The sequence below is a fragment of the Sminthopsis crassicaudata genome, chromosome 4 (genome assembly GCF_048593235.1).
Source record: "Sminthopsis crassicaudata isolate SCR6 chromosome 4, ASM4859323v1, whole genome shotgun sequence".
NCBI lineage: Eukaryota > Metazoa > Chordata > Mammalia > Dasyuromorphia > Dasyuridae > Sminthopsis > Sminthopsis crassicaudata.
In genome coordinates this window covers 67,685,879-67,698,402 of record NC_133620.1, presented here as the reverse complement: position 1 = coordinate 67,698,402, position 12,524 = coordinate 67,685,879, and positions in this window count along the sequence as shown.

The following is a 12,524-nucleotide window of genomic DNA, read 5'->3' as shown; positions in this document are numbered from 1 at the left end:
AACAGCTCTTGTGATATCACTGGTTCTCTTCAAGAAGGAAGGAAAGCAATAACAACAAACCTCTAACTTCCAGGATCAATATAAAGTCCTCTGTTTGCCTTTTAAAGCTTCTCACAATTTAACCCTTTCCCATCTTTTCAATCTTCTTACATGTTACTCCCCTCCACACTTCCAGAATCCAGCCATTCTTATTTGCCAGTCCTCAGATAAGCTAACCTACCTTTGTGCCGCCTGACTTCCACATCTGGAAGGATCGCCCTCCTCACATAAAAATCCCTGACTTCCTTTAAGACTCAGCTCTAAGGCCATCTTCTATAACAGGTCTTTCCTGGTTCCCCATAGCCACAGGTATTTTCCTTTGAAAGTTGTCATTTTGTATCTACTCTCATTTTATCTTGTATATGGACTATTTGTACCCCACCTGTGGCAGAGCATTCCAAGCTTATTTTGGTCTGCTCAGCCCAAGATGAACACACTGTAACTTGACTCTAACAGTGATTCATTTGAAGGATAACAACCAACCAACCAGCTATCTCTTATTTTGTATATATTGATTTATGTATATATTGCCTACTACATTATAAAGTAAACTCCATGAAGACAGGGACTTTTCAATATTTCTTTGTGTCCCCACTTGGCAAAAGTATTTAATTAATACTTTTTTGATTGATCAGTCAATTTTTTGATTGTATCAGTTATACAAACTGGCTATATAACCCCAGGAAAGCCTCATTGTCTCTCCCTGTCTCTTCCCTGGCAACTCTTTTAGACTATACATTGGGAAACAGTAACTGATCTGTATCTGTAAAGAGAATTTCCCTACCCTGAGTTTTCTACAGGAATGTTCAGTTGTTGGAAGATAAAACCCCAGGAGGTGAAGCACTATTTTGACTTTATCACAATCTTAGAATCATCAAGATAACAAATAACCCAAGAGAAACAAACTATTCCCAGTGCAGGAATGCATGAAAAGAAGGCTGCATTAGGCTCACAATAACTATTGATATAGAAGAAGTTATACAGAAGGGACTGTTTCATTATCTTTATATCTCTAAAACCTGGCACATTGCCTACCATACCACATTGTAGGAGTTCAAGAAATGCTTTTGGAATTGAATTCTAAACAAAATCTCCCCTAATCCTAACTTTGACAGGGACAAAGGATATAAACTCACTGTGTGACTGCCACATAGGAATTTTTGCTGAAAATATTTCTGCACAAAAAGGAAAGTGAGGTCATCCATATAGTATAAATCAATTAATCCACAAATATTCATTAAGCACCTATAATGTCCCTGGTATCATGCTGAGCACTGGGGTTACAAAGACAAAAATGAAATAGTTCCTACCCTTAAATTGCCTACATTCTATCAGGGAACCAACATATACATAATTTGTAAGTATATATAAACCAAGTACAAGGTAAATGGGGGAGGTGGGGAAGACATGATACTAGTACCAAAGGCTTTATAGAGAAGGTGCTGTTTGAGTAGAGTTCTGAAACAAACTGAGTCAGAAATGAGAAGGGAGAGCATTGTAAACATGAGGATAGTCAGTGTATAGAGCAGAGATGGGAGATGAAGAAACAGCAAAAAGACCAGTTTGACTGGATTGTTAAGTATGCGAAAGGGAGTAAGGTATAATATAGTTGGAGAGGTTAGTTTGGGTCAGGTTGGGATGAGCTTTAAAAATTAGGCAGAGAAATCTGTATTTGATCCTGGGGGTAATAGGGAGCCAACATAATTTGTTGGTCAGATCTGTACTTTAAAAAAAATTATTTTGGCATTCTGTGGAAGATGGAAACCAATTAGAAGATAATTCCAACAGCCCATTTGAGAGGTGATAAGGACCTGGAGAAAATGGTAGCCGCATAATTATAGAGAAGGGAAGGTATGAAAAAAATTGAACAATAAGATTTGCTAATGGATTGGATATAAACGTGAGGGCGAGAAAAAGTCAAGGATAATAATGGGATAAAAAAACCTTTTTTGACTGGAAGGATGTTGGTGACCTCAACAGACATATGGAAAAGGGGTTTTAGGAAAAAGATAACCAATTAGTTTTACATACACTGAGTATTAGAATGAGAGATGACAAATGGATGACTAGAGTACTATATATCAATATAGAGGTATCAACCTCTGTGATATTAAAATGACAACTGGAAGAAGGATTCCAATGCACTGGGTGGATCCACGATTTATGGAAAAATATGGGCAAAACCCAACACAGAATGAGAAAATGTGTCTTAATCTGCCTGGTAGAAGGAATAGTCATATGAATAAAATCATATATCTTTTAAAATATAAAAATAAACCATATCACAATTATCACAAAAAGATTTTGTTGCATCTTTTTGTCCTAGAAATATGTATTTAATAATAGGGGAGACTGGAGGTGGGTGGGCAGGAGACTAGTCAGTGGGAATCCAGTCCTTAGAACATATGCAATTATGTTGCTTGGTATCTGCCTGATATCAATCCTTAGGTGAGCCTGCTTCAGGAAGTAGGAAACTAAAGGAAACTTATCTCTCTGTGTGGGTTTTCTTGGATTGTTTCCTGTTGGTTTACTGAGTGGTGCTTTAATTTGACTTATGATCTGGAACTAATTATGTACACAAAAAATATGAACAGGCCCCTTTCTCTTCCTAGGTAATATCTGACTTTGCTATATAAATGTTAGCTATTCTGCTGAGACTTCTGGGTGAAGGAGGGATCCCAGGTTCTCTCCACTTAGGCCACCATACGGCTGGGAACAGTTAGAATCTTTATACCTTTGTCCCTTTCATCATTTCTTCCTGATTTTATGCAGATGATTGTCGAGTGACGACATAACCTTGTGAGTTTTCAAGGGTAGGAAGAATCATCAGGGTTTCAACAACAGGAATCAACACCATTTCTTCCAAGCAAAGCAATAACTCTACCAGCTGGTAAGTCACATTGTAGTGAACTTACTGAAGTCCACTTCATAACAGTGACTTAATGGAAGAAAGGTTTGCTTTAAGTTTGAGCTCATTCTCTTTAAGGACCAAGTTGAGAAGATGTTATCAATTATTGAGATTTTGGTTCTTGATGTATCTTCTCAATCCATTTGTAAAAGCTAATTGATGTTCCTTGTTTCATTGATAACAATTGCTATGATATTTATCAGGTTAATAGTGAGGAGATATTGAGAAATCAGCTGTCAGTTGATACTGGGGATGATAGTAATTGATCAAAATGATAGTGGTGAAATATTAACTGGTCGGTGATTTTTGAAGGAACCCTAATTAAGGACCTATGAGTGATAACATTTGAAAAAGACACTAAAGCTCAGTGAAATGAGTAGGACCAGGAGATCGTTGTATACTTCAACAACAAGATTATGAAATGATCAATTCTGATGGATGTGGCCATTTTCAATAATGAGATGAACCAAATCAGTTCCAATAGAGCAGTAATGAACCAAACCAGCTACACCCAGCGAAAGAACTCTGGGAAATGACTATGAACCACTACATGGAATTCCCAATCCCTCTAATTTTGTCTGCCTGCATTTTTTATTTACTTCACAGGCTAATTGTACACTATTTCAAAATCCGATTCTTTTGTACAGCAAAACAACTGTTTGGTCATGTATACATATATTGTATTTAACTTATACTTTAACATATTTAACATGTATTGGTCTACCTGCCATCTGGGGGAAGGGGTGGGGGGAAGGAGGGGAAAAATTAGAACAAAAGGTTTGGCAATTGTCAATGTTGTAAAATTACCCATGCATATATCTGGTAAATAAAAACTATTAACAAAAACAAAAAAAAAAAAAAAAAGAAAGAAAAAGACACCCCCAAATCCTTGAGATTATCCTTAAATCCCTGTGAGAGAACTACTTTTTCTTTTGAAAAAGAGTAGCTTTACTCTGGGTATCCAACCTGCTGTTTGGAGTATTAATTGGATTGAGAGAAAGAACCCAGAGCCTATAGGTGCTAAATATGTTTGCTTGCAGATGACTGTTCTAATTGACCCTTTCTCTCCCATATTCAGACACCATAAAAATGGTGTCTCAATTCTAAACAAAATCTCCCCTAACCCTAACTTTCACAGGGACAAAGGATGTAAACTCATTATGTGACTGCCACATAGAAGGCATTTAATAAATGCTCATTCACTGAGTGATTGCCTCACGTTATTCTGGGGTCACAGACCTTGAAAGAACCTGAGGAATTCGCCTAGTTCATTGCATTGTTTTCAAGCATATAGACAATAGGCTCAAGCTATTTATTCTTAAAGAGTAAACCCAGAGCAGATCTACTTTTTACAAAAGCAAAGTAGTATCTTAGCCAAAAGATGTGTCTGAATAGAAGCTGGAGGTGATGGAGGCTACAGATCCCTATGAGGTGTAAACCTGGGGAGTTTCAAAAATAGCATTCAAAAATACCATGCCTTGTGAGGAGAAAACCCAACTGTACAACTTTTCCAGTACTGTCATCATTCCCAGTAGTGAATTTAATGAGGACTCAGAACATTAAGACATCTACATTGTAGAATTCTTTAATTGAGTTGAATTAGACACACACATTCCTTACTCAAATGCATCATTAACATTTTTCTTTAATTAGGTTCCTCCTCTCTTCCATGGAGTAATCAAGAGAGAGGCTTGAGAGAAGAGAAGGAACTCAAACTGGTCCTTTAACGATTAGTAGGGTAAGATTTAGGCCCTACTTAAGGTAGTCAATTTTACTTTCAGACATTTTATCTCTTGGGACATTTTTCTTTATATCAAGTCAAATTGCATCTTCCTATAACATCCACCCATTACTATCAGTTCTTGTAGCCCTTCAAATGTGTAAAAAAGTAATTATTACCACTTCATTATTTGCTTTAATAGTTTCTTCCTTTCTATTTCACGTAAAATATTTTATAATTTCTTGGTTGAATTCATATGCAGAAATCCCACTCTCACTGGCAAGTTGCAGGTCAAGTGAACATCTTCTGCTCAGGGTTCTAGGGATGCTCCTTGGAAGTTTGAAAGTATCTTTTTAATTCTATTGGCTTAAGCTTCTACTTTATTCTTAATATCAATCATCAGTTACAGTTAGTCAGCCCACTCTTTGATATCATTGATTAATTTACTGTCAACACAACAGTATCAATTAATGTAAATTAGCTTTCACAAAGGGACATTTATTGAAAAAACAAAAATTGAACAAGAACAGAAACATAGGACATATTTCCATGGCACACTATATATATTACTTTTGTCTTTCGGGAGAAGGGGTTTAAATTTAATGTAGTTGCTACATTGCCCCTCCCAAGTTTATTTCTGAATATGGCATAAGAGGAAAGGAAAAAGAAGGAAATAGGCATTTATATAGGAGCTCCTATTTACCAAGGATTTTAAAATATCTCAGTTGATCCTCATAATGAGCCTATGATATAGGTATTATAATATCCTTTTTTTTTTTCCTGAGTGGAGATTAAATGACTTGCCTAGGGAATCACAGATAAAAAGGTCTATGAGGTCAAATTGGAACTCAGTTCTTCCTGATTCCTCATCAATGTTCTATCCACTGTGCCATTAGTTATCTCTAAAGTTACTTCTTTGCTAGGTTGAGTTACTGCTGAATTTTGTTAACAAGTTTGATTGTGAAGGCTGTACTGACAGTTTCTCAAATAAAGATTTTATTTCTCAAATATATAAAGAACTTTGCCAAATTTTATAAGACTATGAGCCATCCCTCAACTGATAAATCTTCAAAGCACATGAACAAGTAATTTTTCAATGAAGAAATCAAAACTGTTTATATCATATGAAAAATCATTATTAATTAGAATAATGCACATTAAAAGGTGCATTATTGAGGTATCATCTCATACCAATCAGATTGGTTAAAATGATAGATGCCTTTCAATTGGGAATGGCTAAACAAGTGGTGGTAAATATTACTGTGGTGGAATACTACTGTGCTGTAAAAAATGATGAGATGGATGAATTTGGAAAAACATAGAAATATTTGCCCAAAATAAATTAAAAGTGAAGTGAATGAAATAATGGAAAATGAAGTGAACATTCACCAAGTGAACATTGTACACAGTAACAGAACAACTTTGAATGACTAATTCATCTTGAGTACCATACATATTCAAATAAGTACAAAGGACTTAAGAAGGAAGATGCTATCTATCTCCAGAGAAAGAACTAATGGATATATAGTATGGTTTTTATACATATATACACATACACACATTTATATGTACATATATACATACAAATGTGTGTATATATACATATTATATATACATACATATATATACAAATTTGCATTTAATTGGGGAGGGAAGGAGAAAAAAATCAAAAAATGGACAGCAGAAAACAAAATAAAACTTATAAGAGAGTGCAAAAAAGCTTGAAAACAATATATTGTATTTATAACTAGTTTTTTTTAAAATAAAGCCTGAAATGAAAATTCATGGTTTTATACTGAATTCTTTCTTTTTGTTGTATTGTATAAATGAAAATGTTACTTTTTATTTAAGTTAAAATGAATAAAAATAAAGTCTATATCTGGGGGGTTGTATTATACTAAATATAGCATGCTAATGAAGACTGGGCTCTCTCTGGCTAATCCTCAGTTACATGAAAAGATATAGCAAGGACTACCTTTTCAAACTTCACAGAATTAGTCTTTTCTTTTCCAGGCTAACCATTCCCATTTCTTTCAATGATCCTAGTGTGAATTCAGGGCCACTCACTGTCCTGAACACCTCTTATAGAGATTTTTTTTTTTTTTCAAAATGAAGAGGTCAGTTTTACTGGAGTAGTTTGCTTGGGATGGGAAAGGTTGGGATTTAAGTGGAGGTGGGCTCAGATCATGGGGGCCAGGGGGGAGTGGGGAACCTGGAAAACTTCAAGAAGTCTATATTTTGTCTTGTAGCACATGGAGAGATGTCAAAACAGAGGAATAAATAGCATGATGATTAGAGCTGTTAGTCTGGCAGAAGTAGAAAAGAAAGACCTTTTAGGGGGGTTTCCCAGCCCTCTGGCAGTTATTTATAGGTTCTTTCTGAACCTACTTCATGTTCTCCTTGTCCCTATTTGGTTGTAGAGTACAAGAACCCTAGTAAGAATTTGACAAATATAAGGGAAGGATTATTAATTCATGGATTCTATAAACACAAAGAGCTTCTTTTACCACAATGAACACACCCAAAGACAGCCTCCACTGAAGCTATTAAGTTAATTCTACACTTGAGGAAGTTTAGGAGGCTTGCCACGAATACACATCCTGTATTTCACTGTACTCCATTTTTAGGTGCTTAAGACGTGCGTGGGGATAGCCACAGGGGTTAAGTGAGTGAAAGGACACACTATCCCTCTATTCCCAGCTTATTCAGGATCTGCTCAGCGTCTGTTTTTCTCCCTGCATCAGGCACTCTGTTAACAGCTGCCTCTGCATGTCTTTCCCAGCTGTACAAACTACTTCCTTTCATTTTGCTAACAGGAATCCCAGCACTCACAGAGTGACCCCCACCTAGTGTTCTCCCACTGCCCCCCTTTTGTTTAGCTACAATGGAACATCCTGCATTTAACCCTTCCCATTAGATTTTTGTCAATGCAAATTAACTGTCTAATTCCCACTGCCAGATACAGCATAATACAAAACCATAGACAAGCAGTTCAAGATAAATAATCCTGCAATTGGGCAAGACCTCTCTTTATTTCATTCATTTTTATCTCAGTAAGATTTTCTTTCCTTTTCTTTTGTGGATAGTATTTTAAAATGTCATTTCTGATATATATATGATAGCAAAGATAATTATTCTTTTTTATTTAATATTTTATTTTTCTAATTATATGTAAATATAGTTTTCAACATCATTTTTGAAAGACTTTTGAGTTTCAATTTTTCCCTCTCTCCCTCATCTCCCCCTTCCCCAAGACAGCAAGCAATCTGATATAGACTATACATGTACAAACATTTTAAACATATTTCCATATTAGTCATGTTGTGAAAGAAAAATCAGAACAAAAGAGAAAAACCACGAGAAAGAAAACAAAAAACAAAAAAGGTGAAAATAGCAGGCTTTGATCCTCATTTAGACTTCATAGTTCTTTTTCTGAATGAAGATGGCATTTTCCATCCCATCTATTAGAATTGTCTTGAATCAACACAATGCTGAGAAGACCTAAGTTCATCATAGTTGATTATCACACAATCTTGTTGCTGTGTACCATGTTTTCTTGGTTCTGCTCACTTCACTCAGCATCAGTTCATGTAAATGTTTGCAGACTTTTCTGGAATCAGCCTGTTCATCATTTCCTATAGAAAAAATAATATTCCATCACATTTATATAACATAACTTATTCAAATATTCTCCAATTGATGGGCAGCCACTCAATTTCCAATTCAAGGGTTATTATTTTAAATTCAGAATCTCTGAGTTGGAAGTGACCTCAACTAGTTTAACTAGAATAAGAATTTTCTTTATAATGTCCCTAACAAGCGGTTATTTTGCCTTTGCTTAGGATCTCCATTGGGGCCACTTCCAGTCCTCTTGATTTATATCTTACTACTGGACCCAGATGGCTCTAGAGGAAAAAGCAAGGCTGGTGACTTTGCACAACATTCCCTCACTTCATTCCCTTTCACTTGCATGTCATGGCTTTCTTCAAGAATAAAAGACAGACAACAAGGATTTGCACTGAAGGGGAACTTACTAGGTAGCTTATTGCATTTTTGTACAGTTGTAATTGTTAGGAAACTTCTCTACATCAAAATTAAATTTGCCTTTTTTTCATGCATTTCTTCTAGTTTTTGTCTCTGAGTCCAAAAATATCTCTTTAATATATCTGAAATATCTAAATTCTTCAGATACTTGAAACAATTGTCATGTTTTCCCTAAATCTCTTCTCCAGGATCCAGAATCTCTAAGAACTTAACTCAACTTAAATCAACTGTTGCTGAGTGAAATGAGCAGAACCAGAAGATCACTGTACACTTCAATAACAATACTGTATGAGGATGTATTCTGATGGAAGTGGAAATCTTCAACATAGAGAAGATCCAACTCACTTCCAGTTGATCAATGATGGACAGAAACAACTACACCCAGAGAAGGAACACTGCGAATTGAATGTAAATTGTTAGCACTACTGCCTATCTACCCAGGTTACTTATACCTTCGGAAGTTAATAATTAATGTGCAACAAGAAAATGGTATTTACACACATATATTGTATCTAGGTTATATTGTAACACATGTAAAATGTATGGGATTACCTGCCATCGGGGGGAGGGAGTGGAGGGAGGGAGGGGATAATTTGGAAAAATGAATAAAAAAATAAATAAATAAATAAATAAAAATAAGGGAAGTGAAAAAAAAAAAAAAAAGAACTTAACTCAAGATCCATCCCATCCTAATTGTCCTTTTCTTAATATTTTCCAGCTCATCAATGTTCTCGCTAAAAATATAATGCCCAGAATTGAACACAATTCCCCAAAAGCGTGCTGCCTAAGATAGAGTGAGTAGAATGATTTCCTCCTTATTTCTGGACACTGTGCCTTCCAAGGAAGACCAAAACTGCATTATCAGCTTTCTTGGCTGGCTTAGCAAACTAATGCCTCATATTGATTTTTCAGGACCCTATAAACTTAAGCTATGTTTCAGATAAACTAATCATACCTTCTTCATGAAGTACATGGATTTTTCCTTAAAAAAATCAGTTTCACCAGTATTTATTTCTAATAAATGTCATTTTATTCTAATCAGCCCAATATTTCCAGGTCCACAAATTCTTAGGTTTAAAACTTAAAGAGACTTTAGAGCCATCTGGTCCCCAGTTTCTTCAATTGTGTTTCATGACCCCATGTGGGGTCTTGTAACTGAATGTGTCATGAAATTATAATTTATTACCAGTAAATGTTTGATTTGTATATCTATTTTATATACCTATATACCCAGGGTCAAGTAAAAATTTTTCGGGCAAAAAAAGGATCAAGAATGGAAATCAAGAAGTCCTGATTTGAAAAATTTCCATGAGGAAATTTGAATCTAGAGAGTTAAACTGCCCAAAGTCATTAAGGTAGTCAGTAGCAGGTATTTAGTTTCCAAATCTATTTCTCTTCTAGTACATCATAGTATTTCCAATGTAGCCTTGGGAAGATAATATTGGATACTGAATGACTGTCATTCAGTGTATTAGCTATCCTTCCTCCCTCTGTACACCTGCAATGCACACCTTGATGCAAGTGTATCACCTCTTCTGGACTTAGTCCCCAAACTTGTGCTTGGCTTCCTAAGTTAAGGTATCCAGAGGGCAGCTGTTGATCTCTCATGTGGGCACATTTTGAGTACTATCTTTCATATATGCTCCCATCTATTATCAGACTTAATTGACTTTAAAAAGAATATTTACCAAGTATCAGGGACAGTTGTTGCAGTGTTCCTTTATACATACTTTCTCTGGGGAGAGTGGGCTCAAACTTAGCAATCACATATAGATAAAAGTGTAAACTAATACATGCTAGTTATTGGAAAGTCTTTTATTCCTTTGTGGAGACTTCAAAGTTGTTCTTAGGTCTACTTCTCTGCTGGGTTCTAGTTGTCAGTGTCCTTGAAGAGAACTGAAGCTTCCTTTTCTTAGAGGAATGCAGGTGGGTAGAATTAGGAAAACTTAAGTTCAAATCTGTCCTCTTAGGGTTGTTATGAAAATCCAATGAGATTTTTTGGTTTGTTTTATGTTTGTTTTTAAGCTTTTAATTTTTAAAACATATGCATGGATAATTTTTCAACATTAAGCCTCGCAAAACCTTATGTTTCAATTTTCCCTCTTTCCTCTACCCCCTCCCCTAGATGGCAAATAGTCCAATATATGTTAAACATGGCATGTTAAATCCAATATATGCATACATATTTATACAATTACCTTGCTACACACAAAAAAATAAAATCAAACCAGAAAAATTGAGAAAGAAAACAAAATGCAACAATAGAGTTAAAATGCAATGTTGTGAATCACACTCAGTTCCCACAGTCCTCTCTCTGCACGTAGATGGTTCTCTTCATCACAAGATTATTGGAATTGTTCTGAATCATTAAATGATATATATTTGTAAAAGATTTTAGCACAGTGGAGGGCACATTTTAGATGCTTAATAATTATGTCTCCTCCTTTCATTGATGTGTCCATATGACCTCTGTGTATGGCTTTTATAAGAGCTAAATCCTATAAGACTGCAGACCCTTCTGACAGTTATTACTACTGGCACTGCTTTGATATTGGTGGAAACTCCAAGGCTTCCAATTTTTAAAATCTCACAATTTCATTATTTGGCCAGTGGTAGGATTGGGGAAAGAGAGAAATGGAATCTCCCTCCTACCACGGACAATTCCCACTCGGGATTCCTGGCAAAGAAAGACCTGATTCTATCTACCACCACTTAATTCACTCCTGCTGGAATGTCTGGTTCCAAATTGGCTTGCTGTGTTGTTCATAGAGGATAGAGGTGATCAACTTTAACACAAAAAATTAAGGGGTTAGCTAGGTGGTGCAGTAGATAGAGCACCAGCCCTGAATTCAGGAGGACCTAAGTTCAAATCTGATCTCAGACACTTAACACTTACTAGCTGTGTGAGCCTGAGCAAGTTACTTAACCCCAATTGGCTCAGAAAAAAAAAAATTAAGGGATTTATAATTTAGAATTTTTTAAATTGCTTAATGGGGGTAGGGTAATAGGCACAAATTAATTCAAGTACTTGCTACTTAAAAAAATTAAATGATAAACTATTAAAAATTTCTAAAAATGTCAGTTTTATATGTGTGTATATATATATATACACACATATATGTATATGCATGTGCATATCTACAAATCCCTCTTTATTTTTTTAAAGACTTTAAGTCTTTTACGTGAGGACTTTCCTGATCCCTTCAGCCAATAGCACCTCTCCTCATCCCCTGATGCCTGTTTTGAAAACAACTGTTTATCTACATGTCTCCATCAAGGAGACTATAAGCTCCTGGAGGACAAAAGCTGTTTTCCCTATTGCCTTTGTGTTCTCAGTGCCCATCATATAGAAGGCACTTAATAAATTGCCTATTGATTAATTGATTGATGATGGTAGAGTTCTTGATCCCTCTAGGATGCAGATTGCCTCATTTACAACATTTGTCTCAGAGAATTGTCTTGGGTATATAGAGAAATTGTCAATTAATAAACATTTTTAAAGTATCTGCCACATACCAAGTACTGTTCTAAGCCCTATGGATACAAAAAGAGACAATGCCCTCAAGAAACTCGAAACCAAACAAAGAAAACAATAAATAAGTATGTAAAGTGTAGCTATTCTTTCTATGATAGCAAAGAATTAGAAAATGAGTGGATGTCCATCAACTGGGGAATGGTTGAATAAGTTATGGTATATGGAGATGAATGTTATTGTTGTATAAAAATGATAAACAAGATGATTTTAGAAAGGCCTGAAAAGATTTACATCAACTGGTGCTGAGTGAACCAAGCAGAACCAGGAATACATTGTAC